The 25,779-nt window shown below is 46.7% G+C and overlaps 1 protein-coding gene across 1 annotated transcript in view; it reads right to left on the bottom strand.

The window, feature by feature from the left end:
• LOC124619214 (long-chain fatty acid transport protein 1-like) overlaps nt 1-25,779 on the bottom strand; it is a 163,760-nt gene that overhangs the window by 123,899 nt on the left and 14,082 nt on the right. The gene's annotated exons all lie outside the window — the stretch shown is intronic.

The raw sequence follows: 25,779 nt of genomic DNA, 5'->3' as shown, positions 1-25,779 counted from the left end.
ATCCAGCTTCCAAGTTGTTGAGGGTTTGGGTCTGTGGTAGACATGTGAATACCTTAATGTGATAATTCAGTGGATAGTATGATTATATGTCAGAACTGCATCTGTTCTGTGAGCCAAGTTTTAGCAGAAATGTAAAATGTACTGTGCGAAGTATCAGTGTTGAATCAAACAATCAAAGGTAAATATCATTAGCACTAGTTGGCTGTTCAGTTTTGGAGAACTTCATATACCATTTCTGGAGACAGAATAACTACGACATGCATATCCTCCCTTTCAACCAATCAAGAGCTTATCTACTCCATTTATCACAGAATCATTACACTGAAAAGAGGTGAACCAACACAGCAAAATTATGTGTTGAGTTGTGAGATGTTACAACATGAGCAAAATATGGAATCTTTATGGGGAATTATGAATTAATTGATGAGTTCCTAGCAAATACCATGTTGTTATTAAAGGTGGTGGGAGGGGGGATTACACTCTTTGTTCACAACCGTGGATAGAGTATCTTTCGACACATTATTCGTTGAAGACAGAGCGATGTAGCATGGACTTTTGAGAACGAAGCATGTTTGTAACTATTTAAAAGTTGAATCCTAAGTGTCAAAATGCAGCGTATACATATGACCAGAAAGGATAAAATTTTCTATTAGTGTAATGGTGTACCCCATATTCTTACATCACATTTCAAGACAGAAAACTGAACTGCCACCACCAACAGGGTGCAGTGCCAACTGGTGGTAGATGACTATAGCTATCACAAGTGACACAGCACAGGTTGCTAGATCCATTTGAAGGAGAGAACATGAACACAATAACATAAAAGTGCTGTTGGGAACCTAACAGAGATCAGGCAGTGAAAGTGGGAGCATTCTGTAAATACGAATCTTCTGCTTTGGCGTGCCAGTGACTGACCCCACCAACAGCGGTGCTGATGACCAGAAATGTGTGGGCCAGTGCACACAGTGCAGTCAGTCACTTGCACCTAGATTACACAGCCATCTGAATCTGCCATCATGTCATGGAACTTTCATGGTGCATATTTAACACCTGTAGCATTCATTTCTAAATAGCGGCAGGCATCATACATGTAGTACGTGATTGAACTGTCATGTGAAAATATCATACTTATTTGCTATATGTATTTGTGATCTTGATGGTTACAATTCAGCTTGTAAATAGGTGTAAGTGTGCCTCATTTTCAAACGTCAATGCTACATGGCTTCTGCATATAACCTCATGTGTATGACTGACGGCTCTGTAGTATTCATTGTGTTATTACCACCATCTGCTTCACACACATTTTTGTGATGAAATTTCCAAGCATAGTAACAACAACAACAACAACAACCACTCCAAGAAGAACGACGACAACAACAACAACAACAACCACTCCAACAACAACAACAACAACAACAACAACCACTCCAAGAAGAAGAAGAAGAAGAAGAACAACAACCACTCCAAGAAGAAGAACAACAACAACCACTCTAAGAAGAAGAACAACAACAACCACTCTAAGAAGAAGAACAACAACAACCACTCTAAGAAGAAGAACAACAACAACCACTCTAAGAAGAAGAACAACAACAACCACTCTAAGAAGAAGAACAACAACAACCACTCTAAGAAGAAGAACAACAACAACCACTCTAAGAAGAAGAAGAACAACAACTACTCTAAGAAGAAGAACAACAACCACTCTAAGAAGAAGAACAACAACCACTCTAAGAAGAACAACAACCACTCTAAGAAGAACAACAACCACTCTAACACCTTTACTTCAGAGCCTGTGCACAAGAGTCCATCATCAGCAGGATGAGTGTACATCTCGATTGTTTCCAGCAGAATGAAAATATGTATGTATGTAGGTAGGTTATAGATTATTGGTGCTTCTCACTAGCTGTGGCAGCATTCCTCTCTCATTTCCTGTTGAGTAGATGTGGCTGCAGCATATATCTGTTGCTTCTCAGTCACAACATTCCTCCCTCATTCCCATCACTCCCTTACCTGTCACATGGGTGTAGGTGCAAAGTTTTCATGTTTCCCATTACTTTAACTTGGGACCCTATTGTCTTACACAGCACAGAGGACCCTGCAGTTCTTCTGTCTTCCGGTGTCAGCAGTGTGTGGTGGCATGGCTCTGAGCAGCTGTGAGCAGACTTCACCGCCAACTCTGTGACCATGGACAGGGGACATCTCTCCAGCCAGGTATTTGTTCATTAAAAAAAAAAAAGTGAATTGTTACCATCCTACACCCTGTATTTGTTTTAAACATAGCACATGGGTAGTTAATCATAGACAAGGGGTGTGGCTGTAGTTCTATCCTACACTCCACAAGGCAAACGAATCAACAGTACGCAGTACGGAACTGTTACTGGGGTCATTCCTGGCCAAGTTAGAGGAATTGGAGTCAGGAGTAGTATGCAGGAATTCTATAGATAGCCATACGCCTCTGAGTGAGAGCCTTTCACTCCCAGTGTTGTGTTAAGGAGATAAGGTGGAAATAACTAAACTAAGCTGAGAGAAGTAGTGACCATACACTTTTAAGTGAATAGTAGCAGGGGAAGACATGTCACAGGGCTGGACCTGCACAAACATGCTTTGTTTCAGATGTTTCAGTGCCAGTATTCTGGAACTTTGGTTCTGGTGTCATAAAGCCTGTCTCAGTATTCAGGGTCTTAGATTTCCACCAGCAGTATTCCAGGCCAGCCATCTTGCATCGCCATCTCATATTCTGATGTCTTATCAAGTTAGCGCCAGTTTTCGAAGTCTTGGTTGTGACAGACCGTACCAGAAATCCAGGTGGGTCATCTTGTGTCCGCCATATTTTATTCAGGTCGGCCATCTTGCATCGCCGTCTTGTATTCTGACGTCTCAGAACATGTCCCAGTATTCCATGGCAACCAGCATGACAATGCACTGATTTGAATTTCCCGCCAGTTTATACTTCGGACAACAGCCCTACTTCCACAGTTAGTTTCCTGCCAGAATTTTGAATTTCCCATCAAAACATAAAGTTCCCACAATTTCATACCTAGGGCAATTGGCCTTTGTCAGAGGAGTGGGTGAGGAGAACCCACGACTTATCGATGGTGTCAGCATCCCAGAAAATCGCGTTGGAATCAGCCCAACTATACTACTCACAAGGCCTTAATTTGACAGATATTTCTGTGAACGTACGTTTGGAGCCCAGGCTCAAATGGTAGTGAATCATGGACAATGAGGAAAACGGACAGAAGAGTCGAACTGTATGAGATGTGGGCCTACAAAATTAGTGTTTAAGATCGGGTGGACTGATAAGGTAAGGAACGAGGTGGTTCTTCACTGCAGAATTGACGAAGGAAGAAACGTGAGGAAAACTCTGACAAAGGGAAGGGGGGGGGGGGGAGGGGGGGAGAGCATGATAGGACGTATGTTAAGACGTCAGGGAATGACCTCCATGATACAAGAGGGAGGTGTAGAAGATAAACACTGTAAGGGAAGGCAGAGATTGGCATGCGTCCAGTAAATAATTGAGGATGTAGGGTGCAAGTGCTTCTCGGAAGTAAAAAGGCTGCACAGGAGAGAAATTCGTGGCAGGGCACACTGAACCAGTCAGAACACGGAGAAAAACGCCTCACAGATAAACAAAAACTAAACTAAGCCAAAATTAGCTTAAGGAGAACCATGCGTGAAGCGTTCAACGAATTCGGAAATAAAATTCTGTCCACAGTCTTGACAGAGAGTCTTACGAAGTTTTGGTCTTATGTTAAATCAGTAAACGAATCTAAGCCTTGAGCACAGACACTGACCACCGAAACGGAGGGTGACATAGAAAATGCTGAAATGCTGAACGTTTTTTGTCCAAACTGTTTCACAGAGGAAGCTCGCACTGTAGCGCCTTCTTTACATCGTTGCACGGACAACAAAATGGCTGATATCGAAATAAGTGACCATGGAACAGAAATTCAACTGAAATTTCTCAACAGAGGAAAGGCCACTGGACGCGACACCAATAGGATTCTACATAGAATATGCCTCTCTTCTAGCAGCAGTGTACTGTTGGTATCTGGAAGAGCGAAGTGTTCCTGATTGGAGAAAACCACAAGTGAATCTCATTTTCAATATGGGTCGTTTAACAGATGCACAAAACAATAGGCTCATATCTATTTTGTAACATGCTTTATGCTCACGTATTTTTGGACACCGAAAATCTCCTCTTGAGGAGTAAACATCGGTTCCGAAAACGATGATCGTGTTAAGTTCAGCTCACTGTTTGTCTAAGAGACCTTGAAAGCTGTAGATATGGCGCTCAGGTGTATGCCACGTCCTTGACTTCGTACAGCGTTCGATACAGTTCCGCACTGCTACCTAATGAACAAACTACGAGTTACGGAATATCAGACCAACTGTGTGATTCGATGGAAGAGTTTCTAGCAAAGAGAACACAGCAGGAATGTCATTTTCAACAGAGAGAAGTCTTCAGATGCAAAATTAACTTGGAGCATTCCAAACAGTGTGTCAGGTCCATTACTTTCCGGAACATACACTGCACAACACGGAGGACCACTTTTTTTCAAACCTCATATCTGTCTCCCATTGCGAAGCACAAATTTGAAATTTCTCTCAAATGTGCCTCCAACCTTCAAACAACAAGATGTCATCGCTCAGAAATGGTACGGAAAGGCCTCATAAGGTGGCATAAAGAGCGCCAGTACAACCACCCCTTCCCTAGGGGTGTTAATTTTCACACACTTTGCGCTCGAAAACGACAGACGACTGCAGCGCGATGTACAGGAGGACGTGAAATGTGCGAAAATTAATTCCCATACGAAAGGGGTGGTTTCATTGGCACCCTTTATGCCATCTTCGGTGGCCATTCCGTGTCTATTCCGAGCGTTGGCGTGTTTGAAATGTTTTCCTCGGCAATCTATAAGAAACGCACGTTAATTTCAACACTGGGCGTTGCGGTTCTGACCTCGATCGGAGAGACGTCAAACGAAGGGCTGAAATGTGGATAAGAGGGGTGTGATGACTTTCCCATCTCGTGACACGTCCACACTGTAATTCGGCAGAATTGTGGTAAAATTGAAATCTGGCGCTAGTGCTGTCCGAATCGTCACCGTGTCCGAGCGTGAGATCGTTGCGAGCCACGCGTTTGCACCATTACAGAGGCACCTGAGCCAAATTTTAAACTTTTGCGTCACAATGGGAGACAATTAAGGGGTTTCAAAAACAGTGATCCTTTGGTTGTGTTGCGCCAAGTATATGAATGACATGGCAGACAATATAGGAGGTTCCATAGACTTTTCGCGGACGATGCTGTTTTATTCACAGAAGCCAAAGCACTAAAAAACTGTAGCGAATTGCTGGAAGACCTGCAGAGGATCATCGCATGGTCTAGAGAGCGGCAATTGGCCCTCGACATAAACGGAAGCAACGTACTACGTATACATATACAGGAAGACCTACTATTGTGATACACGAAGCGCCCCCGGTTCACACTGCAAGGTGAGGTGCGGGTAACAGATGTAGATGCAGAGCCTAATTTGTGGGAAAGTGCTGTGTCATTAAGAGTTTTGTCACATGTGTAATGGTATCAGTATTATACACAGATTCTTAATTTTAGGCAATCAAATGTATCTGCCACGATAAATGAGTAAATAATTACAAGGCAATATCCCACTACAACAAGATGTACGTGTACAAATGTAGGTGCAACTGCTCTGCCAAAAGCCAACGAGATTTCGTGACAAATAAGATACTCATATGCTCGGTGACCTTCAACCTTGCGATATCTCTCGGTGCTAACGTTTTCTGTAATCGTGTTTATCTACAGTATGCTTCATCAGTTGTTGAAATTTGATCCCAGTAGTTATCACAAGATACCGAAACCGAGTGTCCACATGGTGATCAAAGTTGTCTGTACAATAGCACCGCAGTTGATTCGAATGCATATTTCTTAAGAAGAACCAGACAATGCTGTCTATCTCTACCGGCCTGTTTATTCAGAAAATGAATTGTAATTTCCTCAGAGTTTTGAACCTGTACAAGATCAAGAATTCTTGTTGCACGAGAGTGAACGTTCAGCTGCATCAAATCTTCATAGTCACGTATTAATACACGACAAAACACTCAAAGAATTTGGAGACTACCGATATTTGGCAAGAAAATGTGGGACAATGTTAAGCGTCATAATCTGACAATGAATACCCAAACACATTAATTCGTCTCTAAAGTGTCTAAGAATAATTTTACTACTATTTTAAAATCTAAATAAGGACATTCTCTAACACTGTTCTCAAAGAACGTTACGTTATAGTAATACTGCTTGCTGGTTGGAGGAAGGTGGTACACTAGTACATCGATTTGATAACTTTCACGAGAAATTTGGCATTACTGAACCATCTTTCTCGAATATACACAAATTTTTACTTTCCGAATCACTGTTAAGCATGTGGCAAAGGATGCTTTTCATTGCCAACGCATTAAGATTTCTTTCCATCCAATTTACGGATGGAGCGGAGAAAATTAATGCTACTGTGCGAGCTGTTATTAATCTAATTTTATCGTCATCTCTTTGGCCTAAATCCAGTGAGAGGAAGAATATTCGTAGTTTCCACCCGAAAGCCAGTTCCTGCGTTTCTCTTAAATCTCGTTCTTGTGTATGTTAATCTTGAGGGTACCATGTGAGACTGAAGTGAAGTGAAAGAAGTGTGAAAAATGGTGTACATAATTACAACCCACAAAGGATCACACTAATGATGTACTACACGACGGAAAATGCAAATACATAACATGCACTACTGTTACTCTACCGGTACGAAAAAGTATAGAAAAATAATTACTCTTTGATCAAAGAAATATCTTCCGATTACTCTGGAGATGGCATGCTGTCAAGCCGTGAAATGAAATAATGTAGTTTCATGAGAGCAATCACAACAAAATAAAAAGTATACATAGTATAGTTTTTAGGCGTAAAATAGAAAAGTATCCGAACGTTTTGCGTAATTTTTACAGAAATAAAATAATATATACTGAAAATGACTCCTAGGTGCTGAAAGATGTTTGAGTAAGGAATAAAAAAGGAAAAAGAGCGTTGTATCATACAGAGGACGGAGTTTTATAAAACTCCCATTTAAAAACCATAAATCTGAATTTTCTGAGCAGGTTTTTGCGAGGTTAAAATTTTTCAACATTTATGTGCTAGTTAACCATGCCAATGACAATCTCAGTCGCCTTTTTTTTATGTAGTCGAGTCCGATCTATTGTGGATCCCATACATTTCAGCAATATAAGCGATCTATTTCATAGACAAACGGTTCTACTATATCGTACCCACAAATCGTAGCTCCACCTACTGCTGAATTTACGTACTCGTGTCACAGAACAGAACAACTTCGCATCTTGTTGCTACCAGTTATTTGTACATGGTTGACTCCAGTCGTGATTCCTTAATCGTGCAGTCAAAGGCTAAAACATTTTTCTTCCATTTAATGAATTGCCAGGCCTTCAGTTTTACTTTTCCTGTTCATTAAGGGGAGGTTTACTATCTTTTGGTTCAAAAAATTGATTTTTTTTAAATTGCATTTTTGGATCCATAAAAGTGTTTAGAATCCACCCCTGAAACGGTTTTCCCAAATACGGAACGGAAATGTTTGTTACTCGCGGTTGAACAAAAAAATGCACCTGCCTGAAATCGGCCTTTTTCAGGTACCATTTTTTTTTCGGGTATCCGACTATGTAGCCGCGAAAAATTATTCTATGTGCTTGCCCATGACAAATTGATGAAGTGATCAAGGAGCTTACGACGTACTACGGCTTGGGAATCCGACGGCCTTCCAATTCGGTGGAACAGATGAAGAAGGCAATCTGGGCAACGTATTTCCACAGGTGTTCGACGGATGACCACCCACAACACTAAAATTGTCCGGCTGGGGAAATTAGTTGGTGCAAGTGGCGCATTGCAGAGGCTACCGGACATCTGGACGAATATCAACACGACCAGCTGCTCTCCAATGAAGTTCAAAAAGTGATTCATGCGATCTACGAGGCCCTTTCGGAGGACAAGTTATTGTACCGGTGTTTGGGAGGAAACACACAAAATTCAAATGAAAGTTTGAACGCTTGTGTTTGGAAGTTAGCCCCCAAGAATTTGCATTATGGTGCGAAGACTGTGGAGATTGCGATTCTCGTGGCAGTGAACAGCTTCAACGAAGGGTATTCAGCAATTCTGAAGACCATGATAACGATGGACGTCACTCTGGGACTCTATTCGACGTAGTTCGCCAAGCATTCGGACGACCACCGGATTCAAGCGGCCGAAAACCGCTTGTCACCGGCCATACGAGCAGCTCTGGAGCAGCGCAGGATGGCCCAGATCGAACAGAACGCCCTCTATGAGGAACAGGAAGGACTAGTTTATGGACTCGGAATAGCAGATTGAACGTAAGTTGCATAATATTGCATTTATATGTAGTTAAAACTTCAAACGCGTTTTTCTCGAAATGATTTTTCTATCGCGCGGTAAGGTAACTTCAAATCTACTGAACCGATTGACATGATTCTTTGTTTCCGACGAAGCTAACTAAATTTTCTAGGAGTTGTACCACTTTTATTACGATCCATCAACTATAAATATTTTTACTTGGCCGACGAAGTCGAAAAATCGATGAAAAAACCCCTTTTTTTCAAATGGCCGCCATTTTGTTTCCTATGGTCCAAATAACGTAAGCGAGGTACAACTCCTAAAGAATTTTATTTACTTCGCTAATGTAAACTCAATTTTGATTTCAGACGTGCCGGCTGACCTGTGACATACCGCGCGTGGAGGTCTACATCGAAATTTTGTTTCGTTCCGACGGCATTTCCGCCTTTGCTCTTCACCATTTCCGGTTGAAAAAATTCCAGTTTGTAGAGGAAATATCAATGAACATTTTGACCGAATTTGACATTCATATCTATAATAAATCCCAAGAAAAAAATTCTCTAAGAACATGCTTTTTTCGGGCCAGAGATAGTAAACCTCTCCTAAAAAGAGAGATGCCAGCAGTTAACTTTTCTGTAAAATTATCTAATCTCTTTTCAAATCAGGAGTTCGCTGAAATATGGTCAAAAGTGGAGCTAATTCACCCCCAAATTCTTGAAAGAACCTGATGTGGGTTCCTCTGGTCCCTGGAGCCTTTTTCAGTTTAATGATTTAAACTGCTTTTCACCAGCACTATTACTGATTCGTAGTAGTAGTAATATTTGTGGATCACTTTTCAGTGCTGTGGGTCATGTTATGGTGTTACTGTTTAAGAACCAAAAACAAGTAATTAATACGTACATGCCTTCACATAATTATGTGTCAAGTTTTACAAGGATGTGATCTGGCCTCGTAGGAGGAACCATCTTGGTATTTGCATGGAGAAATTTAGGAAAACTATGGAAAACCTATGTGGTATCTGGTGAATTAAACCTTTATTGCCACATAAAACACATCTATACAAAGTAGCTTGCAAGCGTGGAAGGCTGAACAATTAACTGTTAAGACAGGCTTGGAATCTTCTATATCACTTACGTCAAAGATTAACAACAAACACTAGCCACATGGACTGTTTATACATTCCTGGAAATGGGAAAAAGAACACATTGACACCGGTGTGTCACACCCACCATACTTGCTCCGGACACTGCGAGAGGGCTGTACAAGCAATGATCACACGCACGGCACAGCGGACACACCAGGAACCGCGGTGTTGGCCGTCGAATGGCGCTAGCTGCGCAGCATTTGTGCACCGCCGCCGTCAGTGTCAGCCAGTTTGCCGTGGCATACGGAGCTCCATCGCAGTCTTTAACACAGGTAGCATGCCGCGACAGCGTGGACGTGAACCGTATGTGCAGTTGACGGATTTTGAGCGAGGGCGTATAGTGGGCATGCGGGAGGCCGGGTGGACGTACCGCCGAATTGCTCAACACGTGGGGCGTGAGGTCTCCACAGTACATCGATGTTGTCGCCAGTGGTCGGCGGAAGGTGCACGTGCCCGTCGACCTGGGACCGGACCGCAGCGACGCACGGATGCACGCCAAGACCGTAGGATCCTACGCAGTGCCGTAGGGGACCGCACCGCCACTTCCCAGCAAATTAGGGACACTGTTGCTCCTGGGGTATCGGCGAGGACCATTCGCAACCGTCTCCATGAAGCTGGGCTACGGTCCCGCACACTGTCAGGCCGTCTTCCGCTCACGCCCCAACATCGTGCAGCCCGCCTCCAGTGGTGTCGCGACAGGCGTGAATGGAGGGACGAATGGAGACGTGTCGTCTTCAGCGATGAGAGTCGCTTCTGCCTTGGTGCCAATGATGGTCGTATGCGTGTTTGGCGCCGTGCAGGTGGGAGCGCCACAATCAGGACTGCATACGACCGAGGCACACAGGGCCAACACCCGGCATCATGGTGTGGGGAGCGATCTCCTACACTGGCCGTACACCACTGGTGATCGTCGAGGGGACACTGAATAGTGCACGGTACATCCAAACCGTCATCGAACCCATCGTTCTACCATTCCTAGACCGGCAAGGGAACTTGCTGTTCCAACAGGACAATGCACGTCCGCATGTATCCCGTGCCACCCAACGTGCTCTAGAAGGTGTAAGTCAACTACCCTGGCCAGCAAGATCTCCGGATCTGTCCCCCATTGAGCATGTTTGGGACTGGATGAAGCGTCGTCTCACGCGGTCTGCACGTCCAGCACGAACGCTGGTCCAACTGAGGCGCCAGGTGGAAATGGCATGGCAAGCCGTTCCACAGGACTACATCCAGCATCTCTACGATCGTCTCCATGGGAGAATAGCAGCCTGCATTGCTGCGAAAGGTGGATATACACTGTACTAGTGCCGACATTGTGCATGCTCTGTTGCCTGTGTCTATGTGCCTGTGGTTCTGTCAGTGTGATCATGCGATGTATGTGACCCCAGGAATGTGTCAATGAAGTTTCCCCTTCCTGGGACAATGAATTCACGGTGTTCTTATTTCAATTTCCAGGAGTGTATATCACTGTACACCGCGTTTGCGGCGACAGAATGCGATGCTACATGGCTCCCCTAGTGTTAACGATATGAGAGACTAAATTTCACACGTTGCCCTCCACGTGTCACCACCGCTTTCTTGAAACCTGGCATTGTGCCCCTGGAACCAGTGGTTCCAGCAGGACGTGAGGTATCATTCTTCGGCGTCGTTTTCTTATCCGAGGCGCCTGGCTTCCGTAGTGACTCGTGGTAGCTGTGGGGTACTGGGACGTTTTCTGGTGCTACGTTCGTATCTTCTCGTTCACTTCCTGCAGTCCTCGCTGTACCCAATGCGTTGAAAAATGCGGGCTTTTGTCGGTCTAGTGCGACGGTGGTAGGCGTACCACTTACTCTAACATGGAATGTGTGGCCACATCTGCTGATCACCGGATATGGCCCGTTGTACGGTAGCTACAACGGCTTGCGTCACTGCGTAAGAAAACGTGTGCGCAGTTCTCGAGATCTGCGAACACAAACGAATGTCTCCCAACCTGACTTCTGGGCGCCGTTGGTCTAAGCTGACTTATGTGCTCTCGTAATCTAGCAGCAAAATCTGATGCATCGACTGTATCGTTTGACATACTGTGCAAGAATTCTCCTGGCAGATGTAGCGTTTTAGTTCTGCTGCTGTAGCTTTTAGATCGGTTTTGAATGACGCGCGTAGTCCGAGGAGTACAATAGGTACGGTGACATCGTACAGCTGCTTTCAGTTGGCGATGCAGGCGTTCAACCATACCATTTGATGCAGGATGATAGGCTGTGGTGCGTATACGCTTCATACCCAGTAATGTAGCTAATGCTCTGAGTAGGTAGGCTTCGAACTGTCGTCCCTGGTCTGTGGTAATCCTTAGTGATATGCCGAATCGGGCGATCCAACCACGACAAAATATCTGCTGTGATATCCTTCTTGGGGAATGCTTCAGGCCATCTGGTAAATCGGTCCAGAACTATAAGACAATAATTATAGCCTTCTGAGACAGTGAGCGGGCCTGCGATATGGACGTGCACATGTTTGAGACGTTGATTCGGCGGCAGAAATGTGCTAGCGGTGCTCTGACATGCTGTGTAATCTTGTTTCTCTGACACGCAATGTACTGCTTGACAAATGCTTTGTAATCGGCGTGTATTCTAGGCCAGACGAAACTGTTTGGCCAGTCTAATAGTAGCTTGTATTCCTGGATGTGGTAGATTGTGTAGTGATGCATTTGCTTGTGCTCGAAAGTGTTGCGGCACAAAATGGACGTACTTTCGCTACAGATAGGTCACAATACAATTCAACATTCGCTTCAGGCATCGCTACAAGCTCTAACTTCAGTCGTCCCGGTTGTTTCAACAAATCTTGTAACTCATTATCAAGTTGCTGGGCCTGTGCGAGGGCATCAAAATCAATGGTAGCCGTTACAGCTACAACATGTGAGCATGTGTCTGCTGTCTCGTCCACAGCCTCTACGCGCGATAACGCAACTGCTGGTATGTTCAGCTTCCCTTCTATATATAAAATGCAGGTGGTGAACTGGCTAATGTAACCTAAATGGTGTAGTTGCCTTAGCAATGCTTTCTCTGGTTTTACAGCAAAGGCGTACGTTAGCGGCTTGTGATCTGTATAAATAGTGAACTGTCAGCCCTCTAGTAAATGCCAGAATTTCTTGACTGCGCCGTAAGCTGCATGCAGTTCGCGATCATATGTTACCCAACGTCGCTGTGAAGGTGACAACTTCTGACTGAAGAATGTTACAGTACAGCGCCAACGGCTGTAGAAAAGGCATCAACCATAAGCGCAAGTGGAGCTTGTGGCATGGAGTGTGCCAACTGTGCAGCCTCTACAACTGATGTTTTTACAGCGTGAGAAAGTGTCATCTGTTTCGCTTGTCCAATGCAACTTGTTTGGCTTCTGTGTGCCTTTAAGAAATTCATTCAGGGGCGCCGTTGTCGATGCGTAATTGTATACAAATCTTTGATAAAAATTTATGACCCCTAAACACCGGCGAGGCTCTGATTGCAGTGGGACGAGGATACTTGTTTAAGGCTTCCACTTTATCTTGCAGCGGTCGAATACCATGCGCGTTACCGTGCAACCCAGTAATTGTACTTCCCTCGCTCCAAACGTACACTTTGAAGGATAATTACTAAGCCTTGTGCGCGTAAACGATTAAGTATCTGAGCCAGATGATGAAAATGGTCTTCTTTCGTCGTAGACATCACCAAAATATCATATGTAAATATAACAAAAATGTAAGTCCCTAGTAATCTCATCCATGAAACGTTTGTGCTGCGTTGCACAAACCACAAGGCATCCTAGTGTACTCAAACAGACCGAAAGGTGTCGTCACAGCTGTCTTGGAGATATCTTCTACGGCAATGGGGATCCGATTAATATGCAGTAGATCAATAGTGGAAAATATAATCTTACTCTGAATATTGGCAGAAAAGTTTCTTTATGTGGCACCGGGTGCCAACCTGGGATGGTCGTTGCATTGAGCTGTTGGTAATCGCCACATGTACGCCATAGTCCATTCTTATTTGGTACCACACGGACTGGGGCTGCCCAACTACTGCTCGAAACTCTGCAAATGTCCATTGACAGCATGCAGTGGAATTCCCGCTTCACGACTTGCAACTTCTCTGCCGTCAAATGTCTAGTCCTAGCGTGAGATGGCGGGCCTGGCGTGGTCAAAATGTGATGTCCGTTGTGTTTTTAACCGGAGGAAGAGTAGGCAACTGCTGCATGATATCGGGAAATTCTTTTAGTAATCGTGTGTACGGTGTATCTCCTGCTACCATACGTACCGTCATCAGAGTGATACAACACACCTTCCCTCGAGTACGCAGGTTTTTAGTGAAAACGACCAGCTGCTTGCGTCGGTCAGATACAACATCATAAAAGGATAAAAAAATCAGCTTATATGATAGGCTGCGATATATCCGCTACATTGAAGCGCCACACAAATGTACGGCGTAGTCCTAGGTTAAGCAACAATGTGGCCTGACCGTGTGTTTTAAATCTTAGTTACCGGGTACACTGACACTTCCGGCCCTGCGTCCACAGGTATTGTACTTTCGAGTTGCGGTCAGTGACGAAATGTCGACAAGCATAACCGGTATGAATATTTGTTGCTGATCCGTTTTCCACTTCATGTTTCCACTTGCATGGTAGTGTACACTTTCGCGCGTCGTTGCCTGTGGTACCAACACAAGCTTTGTGCCGATGACGAGCGGTCACGACTTCTTAACGACCGCAGCGCGGTAGATGAGTTTGTGCGTCGTTTGTAATGCGACTACTTGCGTCGTAAGCTCCGCTAATTGCGACTGAAGCGATGCTAGTGTCACTACAGACGTATTCTCTTACCGTGGTAAGAGTGTTGACACGTTTGTTGCGGGATACATCTCGACGACCCTGTCCGCTGTTTGCGCTAATGCATTTAATTCACCGGCGCACACTCTCAGATTTTTTTTAAGTGTCAGAGGGCAATCGGGACAACCAAATATTGCGCAACACGTCGTCGCTCACTGTGATGTTTGCCAGTGTGCGCGAACGGCGTAAAAGTTGTTACAGAGTTCGATCGCCGAGCTCCTCGGTCCGTAAAAGCTTCCCTAGTCGCTTCGCTTCAGATCGTGATAGGCGCGTTCCTAGTTTCGGTGGTGCAGCAAGGATATCTTGTACCTCAGCAGCTAAGTTTTCTGTTAGTGTTGCGACTACATTAACTATACTTCGTTTCGTCCGCTAATATCTGTGCAAGGACGAACTGGCTTTCAAGCTGCGCAACCACAACACCGGCTTATGTTGCCAGAACGGCGGGGGGTTTAATTGTAACGCTGTAACTGTAGTGCCTGTATGTGGGGCTCTGTGGTGACTGGTAGATCGTCAATTTTCGTCCGAGAACGAGCGGCGCGGCTGACACGGAAATAGGAAATTTCGCGGTGCGGTGCGGAAAGCTGAAGCCGACGCGGCCGTGTTGTGTTATCGTCGGGGGTCACCAAATATGTGGTATCTGGTTGAATTGAATATTTATTTCCACACAAAACATATCTATACAGAGTAGCTTGCAAGCGTGGAAGGCTGAACAATTAAGTCAGGCTTGGAATCGTCTGTATCACTCTGTTATTACATATATTTCGATCGCTGTATGTTAGTGCGTGAGCCGGCCGCGGTGGCCGTGCGGTTCCGGCGCTGCAGTCCGGAACCGCGAGGCTGCTACGGTCGCAGGTTCGAATCCTGCCTCGGGTATGGGTGTGTGTGATGTCCTTAGGTTAGTTAGCTTTAAGTAGTTCCAAGTTCTATGGGACTTATGACCTAAGATGTTGAGTCCCATAGTGCTCAGAGCCATTTGAACCATTTTTTTTGTTAGTGCGTGAATACAATGACACCTTTCACACATTCTCAAAATTCCTCACGGTTTTGAGAAAATTCATGAAACAATAAATTGCTGCTATAGTTATTAATCCACTGTCGCTCTGGCAGTCAGGCGTACTTCAGTTAACTTCTGATTACCCGTAAATTTAATTTTTTTTTTTACCTATTGGCAATAGACGGTTGCTTATTAACAAGTTCCCTGACAATTTGTACTCCAAAAAGCGTCTCAGTCGTGTTTAATTATTCTGCCAAATACATATTTTTGTACTACTTGGCTGACTATTCCTTAGAACTTCTTTGTGTTTGTTTTTTGGGGTGCAAAAACAACTAGAGTCATACGCGCCCATATCAGAACCATAGAACACGAAGACATAAAAAGGACTTTAAAACGATTACACGTTAGGCCCAGTCGACACAAGGAAAGACAGCTAAAAACAGGGACTTGGAGAAAGATCCATAAAATACGCCATAGATAAACGAATGTCCTGAACTAAAGATTAAATGTCCTTTGCCATATTGCTACGACTGATAAAACGTGAAACGCGGTCGAATGAAGGAGGGGAGGGCATTCCATCAGGAAATGGCGAACCGTCAAAGATGAGGGCAATGAGCGCAAAGTTGTGGGGGAGCACCACTAAACAAATGGCGATGGCTAAAAAGATAGTGTCCAATATACAACCTAGCTAAAATGATCTTCTCACGATGAGGGGGCTGAGAGGAGATCGTCCAAGCCGCTGGGAGAGGTTTAATTCCCCAGAGCTTGTTCCCATGAAGGAAAGATCAATGGTGATGCCAAAGTGTAACCACCTGCTGACAGACGACAACACGGATCATTGGAGGGAATGGAAGAACTAGCAGGCCGAGGTATGGGGACTTTAGCCTTGGCAGCAGCATCAGTGGCCTCATTTCCCATCATACCGACATCACCAGGAACCCACATAAACATCACAGCTGTTGCATCAAAGTGAACAAGTGACAGCTTTCCTAGACTAGCTGCACCAAGGGGTGGACGGTGTACAGCACACAGAGACTTTGAAAGGCAATGAGAGAGTTGGAGCTGATGATGCAATTGAAAAGCCTGTGTCTCCAGATGTACTACATGGCCTGACACATGGCGAAGAGGTTTGTTGTAAATACTAAGCAGTGTTCCAGAAGCTAATACCGAAAATGTCAGTGCCAATGACGAAGGCACACCCAACGCCATGGTCAGTCAGAGCCGTCGATGTACACAAAGGCACTATCATGAGGTTCCATGCAGAGGTTGTGAAACTTACAGCCACAGGGTGAGGCTGGAGCAGTGCCCTTAAAAAGCGAATGAAGGCCAAGGTGAACATGGACTGCAGCATGAACCCAAGGTGATGAAGGGTTCACACCCATTGGGAAAGAGGCACGTAATGTGAAGTTAAGATGCTGGGGCAAGAGCCAAAAGCGGACTTTAAGAGGTAACAGAAGAAGTATGCGCCCTATACTGGCGATCAAAGGAGTCATTGAACAAGGAGGCACAGGATGGGTGACCAGGCGCGGCATATGAATGTCATACGTATCTGCTGAGGAGAAAGTCACGCCGGGATGACAGTGGTAGCTCGGCAGCTTCTGCACACATACTCTCAACCGTGCTAGTGTAAAAGGCACCAGTCCCCAAATACATGCCACAATGGTGTATAGTACTGATACGGCGTAAGAGGGACGGACATGCAGATGCATAAATGAGAAACCCATAGTCTAGTTTCAAACAGGCAAGGGACCGATGCAAATGGAGGAGACTGATACGATACACTCCACAGGAAATACCATTGAGGACATGTAGGGCAGTCAAGGACCACATACAGTGGGCAGCCAGGTTCAAACATGTGGGAGGACCAAGAAAGTTTCTGATTGAGCATGAGCCCCAGGAATTTCGTAGTTTCAATGAACAGAAGGGCAAAAAATCCAAGATGTAAAGACGGTGGGTGAAACTAATTGCGCTACCAGAAATCCATGCAAATGCTTTTATCAGTGGAAAAGCGAAATCCTTTGTCAACGCTTCATGAGTAAAGATGATTGAGACATCGCTGAAGACGCCGTTCAAGGTTGGTTGGTTTAAAAGAGGGGGGGGGGGGGGGATGGAACAAACTGCTAGGTCATTGGTCCCTCGTCCCGATTAAAATAATTCTACAAGGGTGGGAGTAAAATAATCGAGACATACGAAACACAGCGGGAAGAAAGGAGAAAACCAGATGAATGACAGAAGCACAAAAAACACTAAAATAGACAAAATCGGCCAAGAAAACCACAGAGGGACGCAACAAACATATAGAAGAGATCAAAACAAGAGAGCAGGTTACCATGGCTGGCTGACCATGAGAATAAAAAGGTGAAGCCAGCCACTCTGCAACACATAACTCCACCCTAAAAGCACTAGGGTGGAGGAAATATAGGGACAAAGGACATGCACTGAAACTTAGAACAAATGATAAAATCCACCCTCACAAATAAGAAAACTAAAGCTGCTGTTGAGGCACTGTCACTCAACACCAAAGGTAGGACGCTGAGAAAGAAGTCCACTCCAGAGCGACTAAAAGTGGGCAGTCCAGCAAGAGGTGGACGACTGTCATTTGTGAGTCACAGAAGACACCGAGGTGGGTCCTTGGCACAGAGGAGGTAACCATGCATTAGCCACACATGGCCAATGTGGAGCCGGCACAGGACAAGTGATGCCTTCCAAGAGGACCGCATGGAAGAGTTCCACACATTCATAGTCTCCTTAATGACATGCAGTTTGTTGTGCTTATTGTTATGCCATTATGTCTCCCAAAGGCGAAAAACCCTGCGGCATAAGTCAATTTCGGAGACGCCCATCTCCAGAAGCGATTTCCACGTAGCCTGTTCAGCCAGCCTGTCGCCAAGTTCGTTGCCTGGGATTCCGACGTGTCCTGGAGTCCACACAAACACCACTGAACAACAGGACCATTCCAGGGCATAGATGGACTCCTGAATGGACTATACCAAAGGATGGCGAGGGTAGCACTGGTCGATAGCTTGTAGGCTGCTCAAGGAGTCAGTACACAGGAGAAAAGACTCGCCAGGAATTGAGTGGATGTGCTCAAGAGCACGACATATGGCCGAGCCGTCGGTGTAAACCACTTCATGACCTCAGTACATGTCGAGAATCGAGAGGAAGTGATACAGAACAGCGGCAGGGTTAACAGAGTCGTTATGGCTATGCGAAAGGACCAGAAGAATCTGCAGCCTAGGTGTACGCCATGGAGGTGTATGTGAGTGGACCTCGAGGAGAGGTGGTAACAGGAATGAGTCCACTTCAGACAGAAGGGACCAGATGTGAACCGATATCGTAAGCACTCACCTGGGCCGCCAATGCGGGAAATGAAGCTCCATGGGGGGAAAAGGAGACGGCGATTCAGATGCACAGGAGAACTATGAACATGTGCAATGTAGCTGGTGAGCAGTTGTGCACGCCTAACCTTCAATGGAACATCCTCCACCAGATCACAGGTCACCAGACTCTTTCTAAAAGCTCCCATCGCTAGGCGAATGTCACAGTGGTGCAATGGGTCGAGTAAACGCAATGCTGATGGCGCTGCCAAACAATAAACCGGACTCCCATAGTCAAGGCAGGATTTAACAAGGGCTCCCTAGAGCTGCAGCAGTGTAGAGCGATCTGCACGCTAGTTGGTGTTGCTCAGGCAGCAGAGGGCACTGAGGTGCTGCCAGCACTTACGCTGAAGCTCACGGAGGTGAGGTAGCCAAGTCAACTGGGAGTCGAAAACCAGTCCTAAGAATTGATATGTCTCCACTACAGTGAGTGGATCGTCATTAAGGTAAAGTTCTGGTCCCGGTTGAATGGTACGACAATGACTGAAGTGCTTGACACACGACTTCGCGGCTGAAAATTGGAAGCCGTGGGCTACAGCCCATGACTGCACCTTGTGGATGGGTCCCTGTAGGCGCCACTGAGCAACACCAGTGCTGGAGGAGTAGTACGAAATGCACAAGTCATCCGCATAGAGAGAAGATAAGACCGACGGCCCTACAGCTGCTGCTAGCCTGTTAATAGCCACTAAAAATAGAGATACACTCAATATGGAGCCTTGCAGAACACTGTTCTCCGGAATATGGGGGAAACTATGGGAGGCACCGACTTGGACACAGAAAGTATGGAGCGACAGGACGTTTTAGGTAAAAATCGGAAGCGGGCCCCGGATACCCCACTCATACAATTTGGCAAGATATCATGTTGCCTGGTCGTGTCGTATTCTTTATGTAAGTCAAAAAATACGCAACCAGATGTTGGCGTCTGGAAAAGGCTGTCCGAATGGCAGCCTCGAGGGACACAAGTTTATCAGTGGTAGAGCGACTCTGGCGGAAGCTGTCATGATATGGAACCAGTAGGCCATGTGACTCCAGGATCCAACCCAACCGCCGAAACATCATACGTTCCTGCAACTTACATAGGTAGTAGGTGAGGCTGATAGGCCAGTAGTTATCCACATCAAGCGGGTTTTGACTGGGTTGAGTACTGGAATGATAGTGCTCTCCCTCCATTGCATTGGAAAGACGCCATCGCACCAGATCCGGTTGAAGATGACGACGAGATGTCGCTTGTAATCAGACGAGAGATGTTTAATCACCTGACTGTGGATCTAATCTGGCCCAGGATCTGTGTGAGGCCAATGTGCAATGGCACGCTCCCACTCTGCAAATGGTGCGTTATAGGGTTCACTGTGGCTTGTAGTAAATGAGAGGACTTTCTTTTCCATCTGTCGTTTGAGGGTGCGAAAGGCTGGGGGGTAATTTTCTGATGCAGAGGCTCGAGCATAGTGCTCAGCAAAGTGCTTGGCAAATGCGTTCGCATGAGCAGAGAGCACGCCATTGATGTTAATGCCAAGGACACCTATTGGGGTCTGGTCCGCAAAAAGACGTCGATTTCCGTCCAGACTTTCGAAGGTGAGGTGTGGCACCCAATGGTCGACAATTACCTCTCCCAACACTCGTTTCCGCCATTTTATAAGCTGGCGAACGCGGGCACGGAGACACTTAAAGGCCACTAGGTGCTCTAAGGAAGAGCGCCGCTTATGTCGCTGTAGAGCTCGCTGACGTTCTTTAATTGCCTCAGCGACTTCTGGCGACCACAAATGGACTGTCTTTCGCCAGGGGCGCCCTAAAGAACCAGGGATCCCGTTTTCCGCTGCAGAAACGATCGTTGTAGTGACCTGCTCAACAACAACATCGATGGCACCATGTGGGGGAGATTCAGCGGCGACAGCAGAGGTGAAGGCTTCCCAGTCTGCCTTGTTTAACGCCCATCTGGATAGGTGACCATGGGCATGATGACGGGGGAGTGACAGTAAGATGGGGAAGTGGCCACTATCTCATAGGTCTTCTTGTTTTCTCCAATGGAAAGACGAGAGAAGGCCAGGACTGCAAACTGAGAGATCAATGGCCGAATATGTGCTATGTGCCACACTATAAACGTGTGGAGGCACCTGTATTTACGAGTCAGAGTTGTGACAGTAAGTTTTCCACCTCCCTAGCTCGGCCAGAAAGCATGGCGCCACCCCACAAGGGGTTATGTGCGTTAAAATCTCCCTAAAGTGGGAGAGGTTTAGGGAGTTGATCAACCAGTACAGCCAATACATTCAGGGGTACCACAGGATCTGGAGGGATGTACATGTTGCAGACAGTTTTTTCCTGCATCGTCTGTATCCTGACAGCCACAGCTTCAAGGGGAGTATGAAGGGGCACAGGTTCACTACATACAGAGTTTGGGACATAAACGCCAACTCCATCTGACACACTATTATATTCACAACAGTTCTTTTAATGTCCCCTGTAGCCACGAAGGGCAGGGGTCCGCATTGCTGGGAACCAGCTTTCCTGGAGGCCAATGCAGAAAGCAGGTGTAAAGCTTAACAGTTGCCGTAGCTCAGTCAGGCAGTGGAAAAAGCCGCCACAATTCCACTGTAGGATGACATCATCGCGAGACTGGGAAGGCATGAATCACTCAATGAGGCAATCTAAGCCTCAGGGTCACCTGCTGGCACCATATGAGTACCTGTGCGATAGGCATCCACTGTGCCTTTGGGGCCAGCGATATCTAGGTCCTCAGCGGGTGCCAGAATCTCCACCTCATCCTCAGACATGGAGCTTGTAGGTTGTGGTCGCGTGCGTGCCACCGCAGTGCCTTGGTTCTTGGGGGTTTCTTTCTTTTTTAGGTTTCTCTTGTTGCTCCTTAGGTTTGTCGGCTGGGCGGGCTTCACTGATCCAATCTCAGGGACTGAGGCGGACTGTGAAGCCCTACGACCAGCTACCTGTGGTTGCTTCAGGCACTGGCAGGTGTCAGCTTTGCCACTGGTAGGAACCTGCAAAGGGAGTGACCCAAGGGATCCCTTCCTGGCGAGAGGAGCTGAAGAAGACTTACACTTCTCTAAGTGGGCACTGACGCCCCCAGTGGTTGGCGGGGGGGGGGGGGGGGGAGGGGTGTTGCTCCTAAAGTAGGTTATGCAGGAGCCAACAGGGAGGGAAGTGCCCCCCCCCCCAACATGAAGGGGACAGGTGGAGTCTAACGGCTCTCAGAGCCAAGTGTACATGGAGGAATGGAAGATGGTGGAACCATTGTCATAGTGGTGGTGTAGGTTGATGTCTTATGTACAGGATGTAGCCTCTCATATTTTCTCCTAGCCTCAGTGTGGGTTAGTTGGTCCAGGGTTTTGTATTCCATTATTTTTCTTTCTTTCTGGAGTATCCTGCAGTCTGGCAAGCAAGGCAAATAGTCCTCTCCACAGGTGACACAGTTGAGAGGCAGGCAAATGACCCTGTACATACAGTGGGAAGACATAGGGCCGAACTTCCAGCACTTAAAGCACCACATCAGGGCGGGGATATATGGCTTTACGTCACAGCGGTGCACCATCACCTTACCTTCCCACGTAATATGTTACCCTTGAAGGCCAAGATGAACGCACTTGTGGCAACCTAATTATCCCTCAGACCCCGTTGGACGTGCTGGACAAAATGGACACCTCGCCACTCTAAATTGGAGTGCAGCTCATTGTCAGGCTACAAAATAAGGTCCCTGTGAAATATGATACCCTGAGCCATATTTAAGCCATTATGGGGCGTGATGCAAACAGAAACAGGCAAGTAGTGCCTGTGACTGAGCAGAGGATGATGTTTTGATCAAGTCGGACCCTGACCGCATTTTGTACAAGCCTTCCACCTCCCTAAACTTGTCCTTTAAATGCTCCACAAAAAACTGAGGTTTCAATGACAAGAAAGATTCCAAATTAACTTTCATGCATACGAGGTACCAGCATGAATAAGCTTAGCTGCCATCCTTAGCCTGGTGTTCCACTGCAGGTGTGGCTGAGGGGGGAGGGGTATGACGATTTGGACTGCTGGTGTTTGACCACCAGGAAGAGATGATGTACTACGCTTCATGGCATGTCATGTGCCCTGATGCCACGCACTCCAACCAGGGGCCCTTTCCACAGGTGCCACCCAGCTGCAGCAAAGGCCACCTGGCAGGATGGCCATTGCTGGGAGTCTCGATGCCCCAGGGTGATGGACATCTACTCCTTGGCATATGTGGGGAATTAACGGTGCAGGCATCACAAGAGGGTTCCTGTGTGATCAGGCAGCTACAACCAACAGGGGTACATGGTGACCCCACCACAACAGACTGACCACCATGCTGGATATCAGGCGCAAATGAGCTAAGAAGACAATTATTATCGACAGCACAGAAAGTGAAGCTGCACAGAGGATGCAGGAAAACGCACCCAGGAGGAGGAGGAGATTACTGTTTAACGTCCCGTCGACAACGAGGTCATTAGAGATGGAGCACAAGTTCGGATGAGGAAAGGATGCGGAAGGAAATCGGCCGTACCCTTTCTAAGGAAGCATCCCAGCATTTGCATGAAGCGATTTAGGGAAATCACGGAAAACCTAAATCAGGATGGCCGGACGCGGGAGTGAACCACGCACCCAGGAGGTTGACCTCGCCCTGCAGCTGGAGAATGAGCAGAAGTGCAGATCCATGTCAACGAAGGATGCAAGAGGTTTCAGCGCATGATAGGCACTATGCACTATGTAAGGAACTCTTCCCCAACTGGCTCGTTCTTCCGGAAAATTTTGAAAAAATGGAGGTCAGACCCCACAGGGGACCATCACATACACGCCTAAACGTGAGAGACTCCTTTTAGTCGCCTCTTAAGACAGGCAGGAATAAAAAAGAGGGAGGGGGGAAGGGACCAAACAGTAATGTCATCGGTTTCTTGTTCCCGGTAACATAATTACAGCACAATAACAGGAGAATGGAAGAACCAGAAGAATGACAGAAGGACAACCAACACTACTATGGACAAAACAGGAAAAGAAAACCACAGAGAGAAGCAAGAAACAGGTAGAAGGGATAAAAACAGAACAGATGACCATGGCTGGCCGGCCATGAGAATAAAAAGGAAAAGCCAGCTACTCTGCGACACATTAAAACATTCGCCCTAAAAGCATTAGAGTGGAGAACACAATGGGACAAAGGACATGCGCTATAACTTATATGGAAACCCACCGTCACGTATAAAACGTAAAACTAAATTAGGCGATGAAGTGTTCCCAGCTAAAATTAATGGCAACGAGTCTGGCAGCTGAAGAGTCCATCGCACGCAGCCAAAGAAGGACAGCTAACCCAGATATGGGCCACTGTCAGTTGGGCGCCGCACTGACACTGAGGTGGGTCATCAGAGCACAGGAGGCAGTCGTGTGTCGCCCAAGTGTGGCCAATGCTGGCCCACAGAGAACCACAGAGTCCCTGCGATAGGCCCGCATGGAGGGCTGCCGTACATTCGCAGTCTCCTTAATGGCACACTGTTCGTTGTGCATGCAGAGGTTATGCCATTTCGTATCCCAGAGCTGCAAAACCTTGCGGCATTGTACTGAACGCAGGTCAGTTGCAGAGAAACTGATCTCTGCGTAGCCTGTTTGGCCAACCTGTCGGCAAGATCATTGCCTGGAATTCCGACGTGACCTGCGATCCAGACAAACACCACAGAACGACTGGATCATTCCAGGGCATAGATGGACTCCTGGAAGGTCGCTGCCAAAGGATGATGAGGGTAGCACTGTTCGATAGCTTGTACGCTGTTCAAGTAACGACTCCCCAGGGCATGATTGGATGTGCTCAAGAGCACCAGATATAGTCACCAGCTTGGCCACGAAAACACTGCAGCTATTGGGAAAGGAATGCTGTTCAGTATGTCCTCCATGGACATATGCAAAGCCGACGTGAGCATCAGCCATTGATGTAAACCACTTCACTTCCTTGGTACACGTCAAGAATCGAGAGTAAGGGGCAGTGGAGAGCCGCGGGGCTGTGTGAAAGGTCCAGGCGAAGCCACAACCTAGGTGTACACCATGGAGGTGTATATGAATGGACCTCTAGTACAGGTGGTAAAGGGAAGGACTCCAGTTTGGAAAGAAGGGGTCGGACACGAAGCCCTGACCTGGGCCGCTGATGCGCGAGGTGAAACGCTGTGGGTGGGGAAAGGAGACGGTGATTTGGATGTTCAGGAGAACTACGAACGTGTGCAACGTAACTGGTGAGCAGTTGTGCCTGCCTAACCTGCAATCTTCGTTAGTCGAACGGCACAGTGGTGCAATGGGTCGAGTAAACGCAATGCTGAGGGCGCCGCTGAACCGTAAACGAGACTCCCATTGTCAAGGCGGGACTGAACAAGGGCTCTGTATAGCTGCAGCAGCGTAGAGCGATCTGCACCCCAGTTGGTGTTGCTCAGGCAGTGGAGGGCATTGAGGTGCTGCCAGCACTTTCGCTTAAGCTCACGAAGGTGAGGAATCCAAGTCAATTAGGTTTCAAAAACCAGTCCTAAGAATCAGTTTGATTCCACTACAGAGAGTGGATCGTCAGTAAGGTAAACTTAGGGTTCTCGATTAACGGTACGACGCCGACAGAAGTGCATAACACACGACTTTGCGGCCGAAAACTGGAAAACGTGGGCTACAGCCCATGACTGCGCCTTGTGGATGGCTCCCTGTAGGCGCCACTCGGCAAAACCAGTACTTCTGAAGCAGTACGAAATGCAAAAGTCATCTTCATACAGAGGAGGTGAGACGGACGGCCCTACAGCTGCTGCTAGACCATTATTGGCCACTAAAAATAGACACACACTCAATACAGAGCCGTGCGAGACCCGTTTCTCCTGGATGTGAGGGGGGGGGGGGGGGGGGGGGGGGGAAGAGGGAGAGAGAGAGAGAGAATATGGGAGGCACCAACTTGGAAACGGAAAGTACAAAGCGACAGGAAATTCTGGATAAAAATCGGGAGTGGGCCTCATAGAGCCCAAGGATATAATGTTGCCAGGTGGTGTCATACGCTTTTCGTAAATCA

The sequence above is a fragment of the Schistocerca americana genome, chromosome 6 (genome assembly GCF_021461395.2).
Source record: "Schistocerca americana isolate TAMUIC-IGC-003095 chromosome 6, iqSchAmer2.1, whole genome shotgun sequence".
NCBI classification, from domain to species: Eukaryota; Metazoa; Arthropoda; class Insecta; order Orthoptera; family Acrididae; genus Schistocerca; species Schistocerca americana.
This window is presented reverse-complemented; position numbering and strand designations above follow the sequence as displayed.